This window comes from Otolemur garnettii, unplaced genomic scaffold (genome assembly GCF_000181295.1).
Source record: "Otolemur garnettii isolate 467f Iridium unplaced genomic scaffold, OtoGar3 scaffold00073, whole genome shotgun sequence".
Classification (NCBI taxonomy): Eukaryota; Metazoa; Chordata; class Mammalia; order Primates; family Galagidae; genus Otolemur; species Otolemur garnettii.
The window spans coordinates 8,054,567-8,078,224 of NW_003852468.1; positions in this window are offsets into that span (position 1 = coordinate 8,054,567).

Sequence of the window (23,658 nt, forward strand, 5' to 3'; positions counted from 1 at the left end):
CAAAGCTGTTACACTTTCTTATCATTCATGTGCTCGCTGGAGAAACGCTTTTAATTTCCTTCAAAAACTTTTCCTTTGCATTTACCACTTGGCTAGTTGTTTGGCACAAGAGGCCCAGCCTTCAGCCTGTCTTGGCTTTACACGTGCCTCCGTCACTAAGCTAAATCATTTCTAGTTTTTGATGAAAGTGAGAGACACGGGACTCTTCCTTTTACTTGAACACTTAGGGGCCATTGCATAGTTATTTAATGGTTTAATTTCTATATTGTAGCGTCTCGGGGGATAGAGAAGGAAGAGAGAGAGATGGGGGAATGGCCAGTTGATGGAACATCAGGACACACACAATCGTTATCAATTAAGTTCACTGTCTTACATGGACATGGTTCACGGACAGGGTTCAAAACAATTACAATAATAATGTCAATGATCAGTGATCACAGCTCTCCATAAAAGACATAATAACAACAGGGTTAGAAATACGAGAATTGCTAAAGTGTGACACAGAGACATGAAGTGATCACTTGCTGTTGAAAAGTTGTTGCCAACAGACTTACTAGGGCAGAGTTGCTACAAACCTTCAACGTGTAGAAAATGCGTTATTTGAGAAGTGCCATAAAGCAAAGTGCTATAAAATGAGGTTTGCCTGTGTTCCAGGTTTCTTTTCTTTTTTATTGTTTCAGATTAATTGAGGGTACAAAGAACTAGGTTATGATGTTTGCATTTATGAGGTAAAATCCCTCCTCCAATTGCACCCCGCCCCCAAGAAGTGTGCCCACACCCCAACACCATGCCTATTAAGTGGGAACTCCCCTCCTCTCCCCTCCCTGCTCCCCCGCCCCCAACCCTGAATGGACTTGAGTTTCTCTCCCATGTGGGAGGACATTAGATCATCTACTGGCTTCCTATTAGAATTGATTACAGTGGATTATTCTCGTTCCCCCATTCTTGTGATCCTTTACTAAGAGGAATGTGTTCCAACTCCATCCAGGTTGACACAAAAGATGTAAAGTCTCCATCTTCTTTAGTGGCTGAATAGTCTTCCTTGGTATACCTATACCACAGCTTGTTAATCCATTCCTGGGTTGGTGGGCATTTACGTTGTTTCCACATTTTGGCAATTGCAAACTGAGCTGCAATAAACACTATGTTTCTTTATATAAATGCAAACTAATATATATTCTATTTTCCTTCTTTCTTATGCAAAAGGTATTATATTAGATGTACTCTGCCTTGTTTTTTTTTTCACTTAACAATGTATCCTAGAGATGATTCTATTTTTGTATAGACCATTTCCTCTCATTTTTTATAGCTGCATAGGATTTCAAGGAGGTGAGGTACCATTATTTACTTACCCAGATGGTAGAGGAGCTTAGATGAGGGCTGCCTATCAACTCCAACCTCCTCCTCCCTGAAAACATCTGTGTCCCATTTCCACCACCTCCCTCTCGTCAGGGCTTTCTCTCCCTCTGGGTAGAGAAAAATTGAAGGCTTCTGAAGGAACTTCCTCAATTCTCTGTTCTCAAATATGAAAACCCACCTACACCTGCACCCCACCTCTTCCTCCTTCAGGCTGCAACGCAGGAGACACCACCTGCTGTTTCATGCCAGCCCTCTGGAGAGGATTCCATCTCCTTTCAGTCTTCTAAGGACACTGTCTTATATAGTAAACTTTCTCCCTCACAACTGGATCCTATAAAACCCAGCAACCCCTCTTGGCACCATTCTCGCTCTAGCTCAGTGGTTCTCAACCTTCCTAATGCCATGAACCTTTAATACAGTCCAAAGGGGTCGCAACCCACAGGTTGAGAGTCACTGCTCTAGCTCCTGCCCTACCTATCCCTCTTCTCATCTTCAGAGCCAGACTTCTTGGGAGAGTTGTTCATAAGCAAAGATTTGATTTCCCTGCTTGCTATTCACTTACGGATCCATTGCAACCCAGGCACCCCCATTACCCCACCTAGGCTTTTCACAGCTAAGCTGCCAACCACCTTTAGGTCACTCATCAAACGTTTGAGTCTTAGTTTTATTTGGCTTCCCAACATTTGACCCCCTTTATGATTCTCTCTTTTCTCTTTTGAAAATACTTTTTTTGCGGTTTTTAACCATGAACATGCATTTTTTAAAAAGAAAATTTCATGTATAATATGCAAAAACAAACAAATTTATCTTTAAAAAATCAAGTATCACATCCATGACCTATTCCAAATCATAATTATCATTATTATATATATTTTTTGAGACAGAGTCTCACTTTGTCAACCTTGGTAGAGTGCCCTGGCTTCATAGCTCACAGCAACCTCAAACTCTTGGGCTCAAGTGGGACTATAAGTGCCCACCTCAATACTCAGCTATTTTTAGAGGTGGGGTCTTGCTCTTGCTCAGGCTGGTCTCAAACCTGTGAGCTCAGGGCAATCCACCCACCTTGGCCTCCCAAGTACTGGGATTACAGGTGTGAGCCACCTCACCTGGCCATAATTATTTCTTAAAGGAGCTTTCGTCTTTGTTTACAAAGCAGCAGCAATAGAAGTCTTCTCGTTGATGGCACCACACTCTCCTGGATTTCTTCTTACAACTCTGACTACTTCTCCGTGTTGTGGGAATGATTCTTAGTCCATAGTTAGGTATTTGAGAAACAGAGCCAGGCTGGGTGCAATGCCTCATGCCTGTAATCCTAGCACTTGGGAGGCCAAGTGCTAGGATCACTTCCACTCTGGAGTCTGAGGATGCAGGGAGTGATGATGACACCACTACACTCTAGTCCAGGCAACAGAGACCTTATCTAAAAAAAAAAAAAAAAGAAAAATAGAGCCAGAATTGGGGTGAGTAGGGTGTTGCGGTGAAGTTTCTGCCTTGGGTAAAGAATTGAAGGGGGTACAAAAGTCAATAAACAAGATAAATAATATTTTAATGCAATATATTATTAAAAGGCCAACTAATATAAAAAAAATTACATTGAACAAAATTGTAAATGAGAACCAATGTTGTTTTAAAGTTCCAACTTAGGCTCAGCACCTGTGGCTCAAGTGGCTAAGGTGTCCTAAGGTGGCAGGTTCGAATCCAGCCTGGCCCCGCCAAAACAACAATGACGACTGCAACCAAAAAAATAGCCGGGTGCTGTGGCAGGCGCCTGTGGTCCCAGCTACTTGGGAGGCTGAGGCAGGAGACTCGCTTGAGCCCAGGAGTTGGAGGTTGCTGTGAGCTGTGATGCCACAGCACTCTACCCAGGGGGACAGCTGGAGGCTCTGTCTAAAAAAAAAAAAAAAAAAATTCCAACTTAATCTTCACTCCAAGCCTAATAGGCCAATGTTACTACTATCCCTATTGTAAAGATCCAGAAACTGAAGCACAGAGAGGTGAAGTAAGTTGAGTGTTCAATGGTCTCCAATAAATGGTGGAAAGACTCTAAGCCCAGAACTTTGCACTGGATCCTGTTTTTATTCAGCAAATACTGGACAAAGTGCCAGGCACTGTGGCAGGAAGGGCTAGAACATCTTCAAAAGAGGTAAGCATAAAAGTGATTGCCTGCTAAAGTGTAATAGATGCTACTCTGCGTGTATATCAGAGCATTTTATTGGACCGTTTCACAATGGAGTAAGCTAGGTATTATTATGTCGTTTTATAGACAAAGAAGATGAGACTGAGTGAGCCGGCGTAACCTATTGAAGGTCGCATAAGCAGAGAAAGAACAGCTGGAATTCACAGTCAGGTCAGTACAGCTCTGAAGCCCGTGCTCTTTCTGCCAGGTGAGTTTGCCTGCAGAGAAAGCTGTTTGAGGCTGCTTCCTTTCCATCACAAATAGATCTACTCGTTCAGTGCTCATAAGAATCGCAAGGGAATCATTTTGAAATCAGAGACTTCTGCCTTTCGCCTTCAGAGATTTTGGTATGGGGTGGGGTCCTTTAATCTGCAATTTAAAACATCACCACTGTCCCCTTCCCCACGATTCTGGTAGTTCCCATACTTTAGTCTGGTGGTTTCAGAACTTTGTCACTATCAGAATCATCTGGAGTGGTTGATAAACAGCAGGCTGTCGGGTCCCTCTCCTAGAGTCTCTAATTCATAGGCCAGGAGCGGTAGAGTTGTCACTTCTTGCAAGTTCCTGAGAGATGCAAGGAGCAGCTTTTGAGATCCCCTGACTGACTGCCCTAGGACGGGAGTCTGAGACATCCTGCTTACTTTAATTTTCCCTGATCCCACCACTTTTGAAGCAATTTATAAAATATACATCTCCCCACTCTGCCATCTCTTCATACCCCCCTCTTTGAGAATTGCAGAAAATAGCAGACTTGGGGACCTAGAGAATACTGACTTGGGGTGACATCCTTCAGTGAAAATCTCCTCCTTTAAAAATGATGCAAAGTTTGCAGAAAACTCCAAAATATTACAAGCTTTGAAGTATGGCTGATTCTAGACAAGAAATACAGGGTGGCCATAAAGTTCCCATGCAATTTAAAATAGTGTGAATTTTATGGCCACGCTGTATGAGAAGCAGTGATCCTTCTCCTCCTCCTCTTTTTCTTTCTCCTCCCCTTCTTCCTTCTCCCCTCCTCCTTCTTCTCCTATCCTGTTTAAGATTTAGAAGGCAGGGATATCCATTTTTGTCACAAATATATACAGGGTGGCCCTGAAGTTCGTGTGCAATAATAAAAGTGTGCAATTTAAAATCGCACATGAACTTCATGGCCACCCTATATATTTCTGACAAATATATGTATTTGTGAATGTATTTAATAAGATATAATTTAAATGTAGAGTTATTTAGGTGTTGATAAATTTAGAAGACACAGTGTGATACATATTTAATATGGGGAGAAATAGGATCTCCAAATTTTAATCTTATATTGTTTCTATAGGAAAATCATTTGTCTTAGGTTTTCTTTTTTGTTTTTAATTTTTTTTTTGTCTTAGGTTTTCTAATACTGCTCTAGACAAAGAGTGTGTGATATGTGTGTGTGTGTATTAGGATTGTTTGATTGCAAGACCCAAACTTAACTAAAGTGCAAAAAGTAAGTAAGAAGTCTAAAGGATGAATTTTTGATCATCTTTTCAGCATCTGTGAACTATGGAGATATTTTCCATAAAGATCTTTGGTAGATGAGTGTCTGACAAAGTGTACTTTCAGGCTTCCGTATCTTCAGAAACAAATCAGTACTCTCAGATTTTGGAATTAAACAAAAGATTTATGTTTCTTATAGGCATCCATGAGAGAGCTGTCAACATTTCACCTTGAAAAGCCTTCACAAAGATCACTGCACAAAGCCTCCTCTCTGGCCCACTGGTACCTCATTCCAGGCCATGGACTCGCATCATCCCAGAATTCCACGTCAGTGTTGCGAGGGGCAGACATACAACTTTATAGATGGAAACTGATGGGCTGTATTGACTGAAATCAACTCAACTTCATTTCTTCTCCCTTTCTCTCGTTACCACTCTCAGCTTAAATACAAATGAAGAACTCCTCTTTCCTACAGCTCTCCACAGGAAGTGAGTATTTCTAAATTACCAAATCAAATGTCTTGGTGTGTAGGGAGTTATGTTTTGGCAGACTCTTGATGATTAAGACTTCTGAGAATGCCAATGGGCATTATAAGACTTTTTATTTTCCCGATTAAAAGAGACTCAACTTCAGGCCTATTTGAGATACAGAGCAGAGAGATCTTCTCTCCTAAGAATAAGGCTGGTCTAACTTGACTGTCTTCCATATGGAGGAAGTGGCTGAGGACACAGCTGCCAGGCACATGGGCTCTGGAACCAGACTCAGGGACTTCAGTTTTGGTCCCTGCAATTACTAGCTGTGTGTCCTTTGCAAGTTGTTCACCTTCCCTGTGCCTCATCTGTAAAATGAGATTCTAACAGTATCTACTTCAATGGCTCATTCTCAGGATTATATGTAACAGACAGACACAACAATGCCTCAAACATAGTAAACATTCAATAAGTATTAGTTGTGGTTGTGCTGTTGTTATAATTATTATTAAAAAATTCATATAATGTTAACACAGAAATGAGAAGCAATCTGATTCTATTTATTTATTTATCTATTTATTTTGAGACAGAGTCTTATTTTGTCCACTCTGGATAGAGTGCCATGGCATCACAGCTCACAGCAACCTCAAACTCTTGGGCTCAAGCAATTGTCTTGCCTCAGCCTCCCGAGTAGCTGGGACTACAGGTGCCCACCACAATGCCCAACTATTTTTAGAGACAAAGTCTTGCTCTGGCTCAGGCTGGTCTCAAACCTGTGAGTTCAGGCAATCCACCTGCCTTGGCTTCCCAAGTGCTAGGATTACAGGTGTGAGCCACTGTGCCCAGCCAAGCAATCTGATTCTAAAGAGATAAGTATTAATGATGGTTTTGTCACCGGCCTCCAAGTGGAGATCCTTCTAAGTTCTTGATATTCTTCTGGAAAAGAATTTTAGGATGTACCACATAAACCAAGCAAGGGACAGTTTTTTTACTGAAAGTGAAAATACACTTTCAGAGAGGAGAGCAGGGAGGCTTGAAAGTGAGCAGCTGAACAGGGAGGAAATACTTTTAGAACTTTTGTAGTCTTTTTTTTTTTCCTTTTTCTTTCTTTAGGATTGAGTCTCACTCTGTTGCCCCAGGTAGAGTACCATGGTGTCAGCCTAGCTCAGAGTAACCTCAAACTCCTAGGTTCAAGTGATCCTCCTGCCTCAACCTCTCAAGTAGCTGGGACTACAGTCGCCTACCACGACACCCAGCTAATTTTTCTATTTTCAGGAGAGATGGAGTCTTGTTCTTGCTCGGGCTGGTCTCAAACTCCTGAGTTCAAATGATCCTCTTGCTTCAGCCTCCTGGAGTGCTAGGATTATAGGCATGAGCCAGTGTGCCGGCTTTTGTAGTCTTATTAATTAAGGGGAGGAATATTCAAGGCCAAGGGATTGGCTTTTACTAAGAGTGGCTAGTGATTTCTACAATTAGCTTCTCTCCCATTTTCATACGTTATATGGCTATCTCAGAATTGTCCTGATGATTTTAAAGGGGGGAGAAATTTTAGAACCACAATATAAATGACAATGTCATTATCCAAAGTTTATGTAAGGTGACCAGAGATAGCTGATAAGCTGCTTGAGGCTGGTCCATGCCGCAGTTGTCAGCCCCTTTTGTTTATCTGACCTCAGCTCTCTCTCCTAGTCTCCTACTAACAATATAGTTATTGGGAAATGGTGATAATGCCTATTTAAGGGGGTACAGAATAATTATTAGTTTAGCTGATCCCAAATTAAGATGAGAAATCTCCTTTCTATAGAAAGCTACTACTTACGGCTAACAAATGCTACACATTTTAAAATGTATAACAAATACAATATAGCTTGACAATATCCCTTAAAGAAAACAAAACCTTGATTTTAGTTATGAAGAGAAACCATTACATTACTACCTTGAGACGTTAGCTGAGAGGGAAGCACAATTATATAATCAAGCATAATGAATGCATATTCATTTATTTATACTGCGACTTATTCTAGAAAGGAATAGAGGCTGCTATAATGAGTGAATCATAAAAGAAACATAAAAAAATCTTCTAATGTAGTGGGCTAGCTCTCAACGCATATAAAATACATTGTAAAAATATTGCGAAGAAATATGGATACATAAGAATAGAAAATGCTCCTTCTACATTTTTATTACGGGCACATTTCCTTTCTTTAAGTATCGAAGTTTTATTTGAGTCTTTCCCATTTTACATTTCTCATCTTTGGTTGGTAGCCGTGACTGTTCACCTTTGCCGTATTTCTTGGATTTAGACGTTATTGCTGATTTTACTGCCAAGACCCCACCTAGTTTGCCTTACCTCTTGAATAGGAAGGGATTCCTGCTCATCTCTTCGGCCCTCCCCTCTCCTTTTTCACCCTCCTTCCCTCCTACCACGATCCAGTGCTACTGAACCCACTTTCCTGAAGTATCATCTCTGGTCTTGTCATTTGCCTGCTAAAAAAACCTTTCATGTCTCCTTAATTGCTTTCCATTTTTGATACATTTTAAATTTGTGCCTCTTTTATGCCAATGTTTCCTACCTTATAGCGTCATAAATTTTGTATACATTTGAGTGTCTCTACTTCAAAGTAAGCTCCCTATATTGTTTCCCCACACCTACCCCATGTTCTTAAGGTATCAATAAATGTTGAACAAAAAATAAATAAAACCTTAGAAGAAATTATTATTGTGTCGATAAGCAATTCTAACTACTCCAACCGTACCTTTATGATGACATAATTTGATCAGGACAAAGGGCTAAAAATCACCAAATTAGGAAAATGTTAAGACCTGAAGTACAGATTTGCAAGATAGTCACATGATTCCTTTAAATTGAAAGGATTGTATTTTCCATCTTGTCACTTGCTATGTAAGTTGTGCCAAATAAAATATTAATCAAAGTTAAGGGAAAGGCCAGTAGAATGAAAAAAAGAAAAAACCCAGTAATTGAAAATAACAACATTTAAAATGTACCATGACACTAGAGATTCTAATAAAAATGATAAGCTGGAATGCCCTTACATATAAGGTAGCAAGCTCTTTAATAAGTTGGATGACTTTGAGAAAATTAATAAATACAAGGCCATTGAATGCGAGGGGTTCATTTGTGCCTTTATGACTCTGCCGACAAATGGTATCCTCAGCAATGTGCGTTTAAATGTTGTGTGGCCCCAGAGTATAATTATATGAAGATGAATTTTTAGCTTGTGTATAATTTGCATTGTAGCATGATAAATCTCGGACGAAAATTCATTCAGGGATTTCATCGGTTGTTAAAAAGAGCTTAGAAAAATAAGCAATCATTTTAATAACAACTCAGGTAAGGTAAAGATAACCATCTCTTTGTATCTATAATCATTGCAAAGATTAAGGTTTGTGTCTTTCCATAGGATGGTAATACCCAGAGATACTTCTAGCGATGGCAAGTGTTTCCGCATAAATCTCCAGAATATTTCTCTTCCTGATATCCTAGAAGTTTACTGAAGTGAATCTGAATGGAAGGCAGGGGCTTCGTTATACATTCAGATTTTTGCACGTGATGTATTTTAAAAGCAAGCCAGCACTTCCCCTGCCTGAGTGGGGGCTAGACTTGATATTGCTTTTTCAAAGGATAATGTGTGGAAAGGGAAAAATAGAAACTTTACAGTGGAGACTCGGGCAAGGGATAAAGGTCAATGTCACCAAACACTTGAGTTTTGGGAACTGCGATGGCCATGGACAGTAAGAGAAACTGAGAGAATTGTCACAGCCAGAGAAGAAGAGAGAGATGTGGCAGCAACATGCAGTGTGGGGCCTCGGATTGGACCTGGGATCAGAAAGAGGATATTAATGGGAAAACTGGTGAAATCCACGTAAAATCTGGAGTTTAGTTAATAGTCACGTGCCAGTGCTAGTTTCTTAGTAGATGGACTGCAGGTAATGTAAGGCGTGAACAAGAGGAGAAACTGGGTGGGGGAGGGGAACTCTGGGTAGTAACTTGGCTACTTCTCTGTGGGTCTAAAATTATTACAAAATCAAAGTTTACTTTAAAAAACCATTAGGTTTTCTGCCTCTTACATACAGCAGAGGTATATGCACTGTCGGCTGTTGCACTCTAAAGCTATATTATTATCCCAGGAGCACTTCCTTGACAATGGTGTTAAGTGAAATGGATGAGAAAATGGATAGCAGAGGCCAGGCCCGTGGCCCATGCCTGTAATCCTATCAACTCTGGGAGGCCAAGGCAGGTGGATCATTTGAGCTCAGGAGTTTGAGACCAGCCTGAGCAAGAGTGAAACTCCATCTCTACTAAAAGTAGAAAAACTAGCGCAGTGTTGTGGTGGGCCCCAGCTATTCAGGAGGCTGAGGCCAGAGGATTGCTTGAGCTCAAGAGTTAGAAGTTGCTGTAAGCTATGTCACCACTGTCTCCAAAAAAAAAGAAAAAAGAAAATGGACAGGAGAAAGCAATTTAAAGAAAGGGCATGGGAAAGCTTAAAGACTATGGTTTATCCTATAAGGGTACAAGTGAATCTTTCTAAAAGCAAGAGTATGAATGTCTTGACTCAATAACTAAGAAAATGACATGAAGGCTACGTTAACCAGTTTGATGAGAGTATTTCAAATTGTATATGAAAACACCATACTGTACCCTGTGATTGCATTAATGTACACAGCTATAATTTAATAAAAAAAAAGAAAGCTTAAAGAAAACCAAAAGTTTGAAAACAATGTATTAATATTTAAACTTTTAAAAAAGAATGTATTTTATTTTTTATAGACAAACAGAAAAGCCTGGTCATAAAAATTCACTTCCACTATATTGTGATTCCATTAAAAAAAACAAGTAATCTCTCTGTTTATGCTTTTCTCAGGAAAGGCTCTGTCCTTTTGCTATCAGGAGTCGGTTCTGAGCTCTATTGCCCTCTGGGGAGAGCTCTGTTTTCTTGGATTGCCTGTAACAACTTTGCAGCCTATATGCGCCTCTGAGAGGATAGCTGAGCATTCCAAGTTCTTTGAAAAAAAAGAAAAATAGAATTTGGCTCCCGATTTCCTTTAAACCTGAACAGAAGTAAATACTGTTTTGAAAACTGATAAAATCCTAAAACTGAAGACAAGGAGACCCTGTGATAACACTCACCACCCCTCCTTTTGTTCTCTCAAAGGCCGATAGTCCCTGCTGGATATCCACAAAGCCCGCGCCTAGCTATTTTTTTGTATTTAATTTTTATTTTTTAATTATTGTTTCAGGTTAATTTGAGGGTACACAGAATTAGGTTACAATGTTTGCATTTGTTAGGTAGATTTCCTCTTATAATAGTGCCCTGCCCCCAGGCGGTGTGCCATGTACCCTAACATTGTGCCCATTAAGTGGGAGGAAACCCCTCTCTTCCCCCTCCCCATTCCCTCATTCTCTCTTTCCACAACTTCCATTGATTTGAATTTTTCTCTTATGTGGGTGTGTATTAGATAGTCTACAGGCTTTATATTAGAATTAAGTATGTTGGATTCCTCTCCATTCTTGTGATACTTTACTAAGAAGGATGTGTTCCAACTCCATCCAAGTTAATACAAAAGATGTAAAGTCTCCATCTTTTTAATGGCTGAATAGTATTCCATGTTATACATATACCACAGCTTGTTAATCCATTCCTGGGTTGGATTCCTGGGTGCCTAGCTATTTTTAGATGTAGTACTCCTCCCTTATCCCCCAGTGGGTGCCTGAAACCTCAGATAATACCAAACTGTGTATATATTGCCTTGAATTGTTTCCTCTCTATATATATTTATAATACAGCTAAATTTATAATGTAGACATGGTAAGAGTTTAACAATAAGTAATAAAATAGAACAATTATTTATAAATAAGTTTTAATAGAACAATTTAAGATTAGGAATTGCTTATTTTTTCTTTTCTTTTCTTTTCTTTTCTTTCTTTCTTTTTTTTTTTTCCTTGAGACAGGGCCTCAAGCTATAGACCTGGGTAGAGTGCTATGGCATCACAGCTCACAGCAACCTCCAACTCCTGGGCTTAAGTGATTCTCTTGCCTCAGCCTCCCAAGTAGCTGGGACTAGAGGTGCCCACCACAACACCTGGCCGTTTTTTGGTTGTAGTTGTCATTGTTGTTTGGCAGGCCCAGGCTGGATTCAAACCCGCCAGCTCTGGTGTATGTGGCAGGCACCGTAGCCGCTTGAGCCACAGGCACCACCCATTTCTGGAGTTTTCTGTTCAATATTTTCGGACTCTAGTTGATTACAGTAACTGCAACTAACTATGGAAAGCAAACTGTGAAAAGGGGGAGACGACTATATTTACAACAATATAATTTTATTACTGACTCTGGGAGGCAAGTTTATATTCTCACTGTACAATTTCTTCTTGACAATAATAAGCAATTTTTGCTCATTATTCCCTCTTAGTAGACTTTAATTGTTGTCATACGTTTACAAACGATAATGTCACTGGTCAACCCAAATTTCAGGGACTACTGCATTTTCTGCACGTGCATCTACTGTCTTTGTATCCCAAATCCATAACTGAAAGATTCATTCATTGTTGTGCTGGGAAGATTACAGATATCTCCTATAATTTAGAAATTGTGTTCTGGTAGTTTGCCATTAGGTAAAAACGTTACGTCTCAAACCTTATTTTCCTGTGGATTCCAGTAACACATTATGTGATTTTCAGTGTAGAGATAGAACAAAAACGTGAAGTCTGTGTCTTTGGAATAGGCAGAGCGGTGACAATGGGAAAGGGCACAGGACATCATCATGGCAGACTTCGGAGTTGCCGGCTCCTGGCAAGGGGAGGGTGCAGAAAGGCTGCGCTGTGTTTGCTCTCCCGAGACCTCCTTCCTGTCCTGTTTCCCGAGACCTCAAGCTTGCTGAGGGAGAGACCACTTCTGCAGAGCGACGTGAGGGCAGAGGCTCACCGTCCTTCCCTTATTTCCTTAGCTCCCTCTCCTGTCCCCTGGACATCAGGGCGCCACTGCATCAGAAGGCTGACCTCAAAGACTGGCACTCATTCCGATTGCTGGCTCTGCTCCTCGGGGTGGACTGGAACATCCGAGTACTTCACACAGGGAGTTGCAATATTTGCATCTATAGGGCCTACAAGGAAGAGAACTTTATACATCCTAATGTTCCAGTTATTGAAATGCCACATAGTTGCTGCCTTTAACAAGACGCGCATGACTTCCCTTACATTAGCAGAGCATTGGCATCGTTTAAAAAGCAGCTTTCTAGGTGGATAATTGTCCTTACATTAAAAATATTTCTGCTTCAAAGACGGTAGTTTTGCTTCATTATGAAGCTAGTAGCCCTTGATCTGTATTTGATTCAGGTCACAGACCTTCACAGATTCCTCATCTTTCAATAGTCTCCTTTCTGTTGTTTTTAGAAGGACCTTTGCACATATTTGTGTTGTTGTTTTTTTTTTTTTCCTGTCCTGGCTAAGCATTTACCAAGGAAGCCCCCCAGGATGCAGACTGTTAAGGATGATGCCTGCTTCTCATTGACTGATATTTATATCTTCAGAGCTTAGCTCAGAGACTGACACATGCAATGGGTTTCAGTCTTGTTATTTAAAACGTCGTTTTCTTTTTTCTTCTTTCTACAAATGTGTGCCATTACAGTACGCGCCAGAACACAGGGGTCATGCTTCGGGCCATCTGTGTGCCACCCAGGCTCCTGCATCATTGATGAGTCCTGCAGAGTCGCGAGCACACTTACCAAGTCGCTCTCCTGTTGACTTGACACGAGTTCTCACAGCTGACCTGATTCTACACCAAATATCTATTACCTCTTGGTGTCTGTTATCCACTGGCCTGTTTTTCTAGGGGCCACTTCTTTTCCGACTTCTCACCTTGTCGAGGTGTTTGCTTCTATTTCTGACCTCATTTGTAGGAGAAAATAAAACGACTTAGAAAACCTATGGCAGTTTTTACAGAGTTGAAAGGAATTTGACTGGATAAAATAATAACTCTGGGGAAGGGATCCCCAAAAAGGTAAAACTTGAACCAGTTGACACTGCGAATCAACCACTGGGGTCACGTAGACCACTTGCCTCCAGGGGGGAATTTTGGAGATACAAATAAACCAGTTGGAACCTTAAAGACTGGTTAGCTTCAAACTTCTCTGTTCACTAAATTCCACTGTGTTAAAAGTGATCCTTCCCCAGTTCTAACAGATCTCTTCCAGTAATCTTCTCAACTTTGATGTCCATGCTTGGTGTGTGGAGAACACAACCGTCCCCAATTCCACCTCCCCTCTAAACCATCCATTTCCAGCTGGGCACTGTCTATCCAGTACTCGGCACTCACCCCCTTATCCTTATCCCCAGTACCTTTTGTTGTTTTTTTGTGTTTTCTTTCATTTGCAACCAATATCAGTTCATGGAAATATCTACTCAGTCTTGTGTTCAAGGCCTCCCCTGTAGTTCTCTCTGATGAACGCCACTCCTTCCCCAGCCCCTGCTGACTCAGGGACCAAGAAGAGGAGGTTGGCCGACTCTGCTCCCGTTTCCTTTTCTGCACCATGGTTTATCCAGCCTGTGCCCCATGGTGCTCGATAGTTCAAAAGTTCAACAGTAACCCTTCTACTCGGCCAGTCTACGAGTCTAATGTTTTTTCCCACTGCCAAAACACACTCTCAGAAACTCTTCATGCAAACTGTTTTTATGACATTCCAGTGAGTCACCTGGACGCCAGCCTCTCCTTCTCCGACGCTTAACCCACTGTCTACTCCATGTGCTGTTTCTTTAATCTAAAAACCCAGTTCTGATCTAGTAAAAACAAAACAAAACACAAAGAAATCAGATTTCCTGGCTTACTGACTAAGGCTCAAGCTCCATAGTCTGGCATCTAAGATTCCCTGGAATACTACTCCGATGTTGAACTCCAGCCTTATGCTTCTGTGCCCGCCCCCCAACCAGCCTCCACTTGTGCTTTTTCTGTCCCGTGGGATTTCCTAATTTTAATAACGATAGTTGCTATTGATCAAGAACTGTGCCCTAGACATCGCAATTCAGCACTTTACACTTAACCGATTGGATAACCATGTAAGGTAGGAACTATGATCCCATTTTAATAGATGAAAAAACATTGTTACAGAGAATTACGTAGGTTTCCTAAATCACATAGTTAGTAAATGGGAGACCCAGATTTGAACCCCATCCATCTTTCACCAAAGCCTGTGCTCCCTCCTGTGTCTGAAATATATTACTCTTCACTCAGCAAAATTATTCTCATTCCTCCCCCAAATCATGTTAAATGCACCTTCCTTCATGAAACCATTTTTTATCCCTTTGACCATGTGGATCAACCCTCCTCTGTACTTTTCCAGTACTGTAGATACTGTGTTTAGCCATTTCTAAGCCAAATTGATGATAGGCTATGGCTGCAACCCTACTGGTGCTTATATACCATGTGTTACTCACCGCCTTTTGTATTCCTTTTGGGCACAGTAGGCATTCAGTACATAGATGCTGCACTTAGTATCTATCCGTCAATCATCCATTAATATACTGGGCTATTTGTGTGGAAGAATGTGCTAGAGTGCTTTCTCAGACCATCTTTCTCAAAACACTGTAGCCACAAGGGCATCTGAACCTCACTTTTACGGTTATTTGTGCAAAAAAAGGGCATGCTTTATACTAGAGAAATTTTTGTTCAACTACTATAATAAACTGTTTAACTCTCTGTGCGTAACCAAAGGACATTTCTTCTAGGTCAAAAACAAAACAAGAAAAAGAACAAAGAACCCCCAGCTTAAATTATTAATACCAACAAGCTGCTAAATTGTTTAGGGAAAACCCCAATTCTAATCCCGATGACCCGAATATAGTGTTAACATAGCATGACCATATTTGTAGGTAACAAATGGCTCAGCAATTGCTTAGCATATGCTAGCAGGGTGTGTAACCTCTGTATGTAACCAAAGGATCCATGCCATCGGTTGCTTTTTTAAGTCTCCCTTCTTGTAGAAACTGATGTGAACACAGCTTGTCTCTCACTCAATGGCACTGGGAAATCACAGGCACAGGGAGTGAGAGGCGGAAGTGACAGTAAGTGGCACAATCCTGATTTGACTCTAGGTGTATTGAGGCACATAGTTCTTAGCCAATATGTCACGCTGTTAGAGTACCGCAAAGCAATTGCTGAGCCATTTTGTTGCCTACAAATATGGTCATGCTATGTTAACAGTATATTCTGGTCATCAGGATTAGAATTTGTGTTTTCCCCAAACAATTTAGCTGCTTGTTGGTATTAATAATTTAAGCTGGGGGTTCTTTGTTCTTTTTCTTGTTTTGTTTTTGACCCAGAAGAAATGTCCTACCATATGTCCAAGAGGAATCTCTTTAAACTGTGCTTTAGATTCTTCCCCTTGTAAGGATTAATGCAAACACTTGATCTTCTTATTTGTTTTTTTCACGTAGCGTTTCAGAAAGTCAGCTTCAAGCTCGGGAGTTACCTTGCTGTCGTCACTCTATCCTCTTGCATCTATGTGTATAAAACAGAAGTTAAGTAACCTGAAGAATGAAGAATAGCATGTAACTGGCAACACGTTCTGCCTTTACGCAGCATATTCTGAACCAGAGACAGATCCAGTCTGCAATCCAGGATAGTACTTAATGGGAGAAAAAAGGTAAATTTAAACTTTTCTGATAAATAGACTCCATTAAAATGGATGATAGTAGATCTTCATTGCTTTTAGTAAGCATGTGAATTTCTTCCGAAGGTAGATACTATTCTTGAGAAAATGGTCTTTTCTTTACCACTCTAGCCTCTTTTGCTTCTTGCTTTTATTACAGACGTGCTGAACTTATGGGTCTTCCCAAAAGACATGCTCTTTCTTTGGTTACCTGAGCTCCCTGACCCCTATTGGTCCTTCAAGGACTAACCTCACGCAGGCTCCTTAACTCCCACCGTGTCGGGCACCCCTTCTATGTCTATCCTGCCTATTTCCCATGGGTAGCACACATCATACTGATTTGCCATTGCCCATTAACTTGCCCAAACAGCTTGTAAACTCCCTGAGGGCAGGGGCTGTGTCTTATCTACTGAGAGATTCCGGGGACCTTGGATGGCATTTAGAACATTACACCTGCTCATTGCATTTTTGACTGAATAAATGAAAAAATGGATGAAAGCCTTAACTCTTTTCTAAGAAGGGACAGTCATTCTAGACAGTCAGCTTTGTATCTTTTAGGACTAAATATTATTCCTCATGACCTTGCTGTTCCCTGACAGATTTGAAAGACAGAATTACAGCAGGTTAGTAGCACCCAAATTCTTAAAACCCACAGGCGACTTCCAGATTCCTTTTTATCCTATGCATCCTTTGCATCTGGATATTTTATTTGCACGGGGATTATTCTTCTGGGAAGTCATATGGGCCTTCCTAAGGAGTAAACCATCAAAAGAGATGAATCAACCTACATTAATCTGAGAAACCAAATATATCTGAGTGGGGAAAAAATAATGCTTACTGTTATTAAGAGGGAAAGCACATGCTATATTTTTTTCTGTAATCAATTGCAAATTTACATTTGATAACTCAGGTTGTTGTTTAATCAAAAATGATTATCTTCCTTGATTAGGAGTATTTTTTAAGGAAAAGGAATTGCTAATTAGTTTGCAATTAAATTGAGGAGGTAAAGAAAGCTGCAAACGATCCAAATGCTAAAATCTAGTTTCTAAATACTGAGTTTCTCTCTCCAACTCTGTGAAGTTCTAAACTTCTTTGAAGAAAATAATAACTCTATTACCCAAAATGCCATTCTTACAGGAAAAAAAATAAATTTGTGAACTCTTGGTTGAGACAAAAGAGATTTAGTGCTTCCTATTTTTATCATAAATGTACCTAAAAAGGAGAGCAAATTGCTATTGTGTATTTGGATACATTTAAATAAAGTTATGATAGTAAACCATTTTGAAATTATTTCATTTGTTAATACGGCATTGACTATAAACGACCAGGTCTGATTACTTCACTTCAGACCTGGTGCATGAGTCCCCCAAAGCATTAAGGTATGTACATCAGTCATACGACATTTATTTCTGTTACTCAGTTCACCTGGAGACCATACAAAAGGTAGTCTTTAATGATGGGTCGGTTTCTCTAATAATAACATTTGAAGATGTTCGCTTCTTGAAAACTCAAATTGCCTAAAATTAATCTCCCTCCATCATAATCAGTTTAAAATGTACAGTTCAGCGGTGTTAACTATATGCACATTGTTGTGTAACAAACCTCTAGAACTTTTTCATCTCGCAGAACTAAAACACTACCCCTTGGACAACTCCCTTCTTCCCAGCCCTACCCGCATCCCCTGACAACCATCACTGTACTTTTTACTTCAAAGGGTTTGACTTCTTTACATATTTAATATAAGTGGGATCATGTGGTATTTCTCCTTTTGTAATTGGCTTGTTTTACTTAGCATAATGTCCTCGAGTTTTATCCATGTAAAAAGATTTCTTTCTTTTTAAGGCAAAATAATATTCCAGTCTATGTCTATACCACACTTTGTTTATACAATCACCCGCTGGTGGGCATTCAAGTTGCTTCCACCTCTTAGCTATGGTGAATAAAGCTGCAGTGAACATCGGCATGCAAATACCTCTTTGAGATTGTGCTTTCAGTTCTTTTGAGTATATCCGGAGATAAGATCGCTGGATCATATGGTAATTCTGTTTTTAATATTCTGAGGAACCTCTGTGTTATTATCCATGGCGGCTACACCATTTTACATTCGCACCAACATCCCACCAACAGTGCACAAGGTTCCAATTGCTCTGCCTCTTCACCGACATTTCTTGTGTGAGGTGACACCTCATTGTGGGTTTGATTTGCATTTCCCTGATGAGTAGAAACATTGAGCGTTTTTTTATATGCTTGCAGCTGTATGTATATCTTCTTTATAGAAATGTCTATTTAAGTCCTTTGTCCATTTTAAAATTTGGTTATTTGGGTTTCATTGTTTAGTGGTAGGAGTTCTTTATGTATTCTGGATGTGAACCCTTTATCAGACATAGGGCTTGAAAGTACTTTCTCCCATTCTGTGGGTGCCCTTTTCACTCCCTTGATTACTTCCTTGGATGCACAGAAGGTTCTAACTTTGATGTAGTCCCATTTGCCTATTTTTTGCTTTTTGTTGCCTGTGCTTTTGGGGTCATATCCAAGAAATCACTGCCCGATCCAATGTCATGAATTTTTGCCCTGTGTTTTCTTCTAGGATTTTTATAGCTTTAGGTCTTACAGCTTAGATCTTTAATGCATTTTCAGTTAATTTTTGCATTTGATGTAAGGAGAGGTCCAATGTCATCCTTTTGCACATGGATATCCAGTTTCCCCAGTACTTTCCTCACTGTGTAGCCTTAGCACCTTGGTTGAAGTTATTTGATTGTATACGTGAGAGTCTGTTTCTGGGTTCTCTATTCTGTTCCACTGGCCTACATATGTATCCTCAGGCCAGCATTATACTGTTTGGGCTACTGTAGCTTTGTAATATATTCTGAAATCAGAAAGTGTGAGTCCTCCAGCTTTGTTTTTGTTTCTCAAGATGGTTTTGGCTGCAACAGTGCATTTTTAAAAATGTGCAATGTTAGGCTATATTAAAGACACTATGGTGTTCAAATATTAGAAAATAAGAATCCATCCTTTCTGTACTCTTCATAGCACATGTATCACAGACCATTATATTGAATTCTGCTTCCACATTCTATGAGAATCATTGTGTCCATCGAGAGTAACCAGAATGGGGAAGGTCGAGAAATTATTATTACTATTATTTTTTGGCTGGGGCTGGGTTTGAACCTGCCACCTCCTGCATATGGGGCTGGCGCCCTACTCCTTTGAGCCACAGGCACTGCCCAGTGAAGAAATTATTTTAAGGGAAAAACATTTGAAAGAAGATCAAATATTTAAACTAAAAAAGAGAAAACTAAAAGAAACCATTATGGCCATCTTTGATTGTTCATTTAATCATTTATTCATTCACTCAAAAAATATTCACTGAATTTCTGCCATGCACCAGCTGTTCTTTACTCTGTTTTCCTACTCATATCTAGTATTTTGCCCTTCTGCCTCCCTGGTCCCAATCTGGGACCATTAACCTTTTGGGATAGGTAAGGAAATTAACTCATTTCTAAGTCCAGACTGAATGCTTATGAATGAATCCCATCTAGAAAAAAATTTTCACACTATTGCTTTTGTCTCTTTTTAACCTAAATAAAAAAGTGATTGATGTTGGTCTACAGGTTCAACATAATCCGTCTTAAAATCCCTGTGACACCTCAAAAGACATCACTAAGACAATGAAAAGATAAGCCATAGAGTGGGACAAAATAGTTTTGTAAATATTAAAGGACTTGTATCCAAGATGTACAAAGAAAGTTTACAACTCAGCAAGAAAACAACCTATCAAAAATTGGCCTCAAATACTTGAATAAACACTTTACCACAGAAGATATGTGAATAGGTAAAAGGCACTTGAAAAGATGCAAATTAAAACCATAGAAGTGTCTTATTGGGGCTGCTGAAAATATTCTAGAACTGATTCATGGGGATGGTTGCACAACTTGATAAATATACTCTAATGATCATTGAATTGGACACTTTAAAATGTCTTAATAATGTTTTAAAGATATACTTAGACAAAAAGAAGCCCCTGCTGCATTTTTTCCTCCCAGAAATAAACAATCTGATCCCCAAATTCTTATGGAAATGAAAAGACACACAGTAGCTAAGACAATCTTAAAAAGGAAGAACAAAATTGGACACTTTCCAATTACAAAACTTATGCAAAACTGCAATAGTCAAGACAGTGTGATAGCTTGTGGGGTCTGGGGACAGGAAAAAAGGGACGAAAGAGGATAATGCAATATTGACATAAAGACAAACATAAAAATCAATGGGACAGAATTGAAAGCCCAGAAAAAAAACATTGAGAAAAGTACAGTCTTTTCAACAAGTAGTGCTGGGACAATTGGGTATGCACATGCAAAGAAATAATCTAGATCCCCACCTCACACCATACACAAAGATTAGTTCAAAATGGAAAAATCTAAAGGTAAGGATAACACTATAAACCTCTTAGAAGAAAATATAGGAGTAAATATGTGTGAGCCTGGATCAGACAAGCAATAGAAGGAAAAAATATGATAAATTAGACTTAATCAAAATTAAGAACTTTAAAAGACACTATCAAGAAAAAGAAGAGACAACTCACAGAATTGGATAAAATATTTGGAAATTATATATCCAATAACAGACTTATAGCCAGAATATACAAACAAAGTCTTACAGGCAAATAATAAAAAAGATAACCAAATTTTAAAATGGGCAAAAGTTTTGAATAGACACGTCTCCAAAAATATATACAATAAGCACATGAAAGCATCTGCTCAATATCATTAATTGTAAAGAAAATCAAAACAGCACTTCACCTCCCCTCCAGACTGACCATAATTAGTAAGACGGACAATAAAAAATGCCAGTGAGGATGTGGAGAAATTAGGCCCTTCATACATTGCTGATGGGAATATAAAATAGTGAAGCCACTTTGGAAAATAGTTTGGCTGTTTCTCAAAATGTTAAACACAGAATTACCATATGACCCAGCAATTCCTTTCCAAAGCATCTACCTCGAAGAAATAAAAACAATGTCCCCACAAAGACTTGAGGGCAAATATTCATAGCAGCATTACTCGCAATAGTAAAAAAAAAAAGTGGAAATAATACATGTCAATCAATGGATTAAAGAAATGGACCAGCAGAATACTACTCACCAATACAATGGAATAAAAATACCGATTCACGCCTCAACATGGATGATCCTTAGAAAATCTCAAAGATAGTCACGTTCTGTGATAGAAGCAAGACACAAAAGAACACATATTGTAGCATTCCATTTATATGGAATGTTCAAAAAAAGCAAATCTGTAAAGACAGAAAGTAGGTTAGCAGTTGCCAAGGTCTGGGGGTGGGAATGTGAAGTGATTGTAAATGGGTACAAGATTGCTTTTTGAGGTGATGGAAATGTTCTAAAATCGTATCGTGACGCTAGTTTCTCAACTTCGTAAATATACCCAAAGTCATTGAATTACACAGTTATAAAGGGTGAATTGTATGGTATGCAAGTTATACCTCAATAAAGCTGCTGATAGGAATAATTTTAAAACCTTATATGAGAAATGAAAAGGACCTAGAGATTACTTAGTCTAACATCTTCATTTTATAGATGAAGTAAACGAGGTCAAGATAGCTTCAATGATGGGCTTAAGGTTGTAAAGCAACGATTGTCCCGGTAGGATCTAGAACTCAGGCATTTGCGGGTGAGCACGGCCACCAAGTCTCTTTTTTTGCATATGCATTTCTTATCATTCCAACTAGGAGGGGTCACTTTTCAGTTGGTCTCACAGCACTGTGTACATTTCCTTTATGGCCCTTGATGATGGATCATTACTGTTCTTTTTCTCTGACTGGACAGTTGGCGCCACGAGCAGAATACCCGTTTCTGGCTTTGCTCTCTGCTGTGTCCCTAGTGCCTGGCACAGAATGCAGGAGAAAATGGAGGTTCTTCATAAATATTTGTTGAATGAATGAATGGACAGATGGGCTGAAAGCCTAAATGTTCCCAAAAGTCATTGTGAAGAAATTCCCCAAGTGAAACCTTCTTTTGGCAGGGTAGGTAATTCTCTGCACAGAGAGGTCTTCAGCTATGCACGTTACCCACTGGTAGCGCGGTGAAGCTGAATATTTTACCGGATTTCACGGTAATAACAAATAGCACGGTTAGGTTGGGAAGTGGAGCCATCACGGAAGTTCAAGCCTGCTTGGCTTTGGCTAACTGCATGGAAAGAAGAGAACTTCTGATGACACCCTCTTCTAAGAAAACAAAAGCTTCTGAAAGCTATATAGGCCAGGGACAGCTTATGTAAGAACTTCACTGGCTTTGCAACTGCCCAGTTGGTTACTTTTGTTATCTTCTGAGTACGCGCTTGGGAAGAGGGCATGCAGGTCGGGGATAGGAGAATCTGGAATTAGGTGATTTCCAAGGGTCACCTGATGATGTTTAAATGTTTACATGTTTTGTTAATTGCCTCAACAATTTTAAGTATTATAAAGATGACCTAAAAAAATAGCTGAGCAGAGAACTTCCTACTGTAAATCTAAGATTTGTAATTGATTTCTGCTCCTGACAAAACAACATATTGGTCACTACCCTGGCAATGCCACGTCACGGTTCCTCTTCCCTGGGAGCATATGATGTGAGGGGAGAAAGACGAGAAAACTGTCAGTTATAGTACCGCGCGACAAGTGCTAAACGCATTCAGACTCTTGGGGTGCTAGCAACAGATGCTAATCGGCCCTGTTCGGGGTGGAGAGTGGGGGGAAATGGCAGGATATGAGGCAGCTCATAAAACTCAAGGAAAAGATGAAGAAACTTCAGCACAGGAGAAACTTGGGTAGCTCCAAGGATCTAGTAGATGATAGGAAAAACTGGAATCTTTTCAAGCTCCATAGTTGGAATACGACCGCTCTGTCACTTCCCAACATTGTGTGGATCACTCAGGTTCAATTCAAATTCCAGAAGAGTCCGATTGGTCGCATGTTCATCCCCCGGCCTGGGAGCTGCAAGGCAGCTTCACCGGTAGTCCCGCCCAGACTGCAGGCAGTGGGAGGAACCATTCCCCAGGGGGAAAATGAGTTGTTTCCAGAATGAGAGCAGACACAAGCTGCGACATGGATCCCACAAGGATCCACCAGCCCAGGGCATGAGGAGAGCATAGCCCTAACCAAGTGGGGAAGCATTTCAGTGAAGTCCCCAGAACAAGGAACATCTAAACAGAGGCTTTCTGAGAGAAATTTCTAGATAAATCCTTCCTATCACAGCTAGAAACAAACAAAATTAGACATATCAGCTTCTCAAAGTTCAACTTCCATTCTCTTAAATAAATTCTAAATCTTTGGGTTGTTGGGAGAAGGAACAGAAATTCTTTTTTTTTGCAATTTTTGGCCGGGGCCGGGTTTGAACCCGCCACCTCCGGTATATGAGACCAGCACCCTACTCCTTTGAGCCACAGGTGCTACCCAGGAACAGAAATTCTTAAATGAATCAGGTTTGATAATAATGGCCAGGTGCGGTAGCTCACACCTTTAATCCCAGCACTCTGGGAG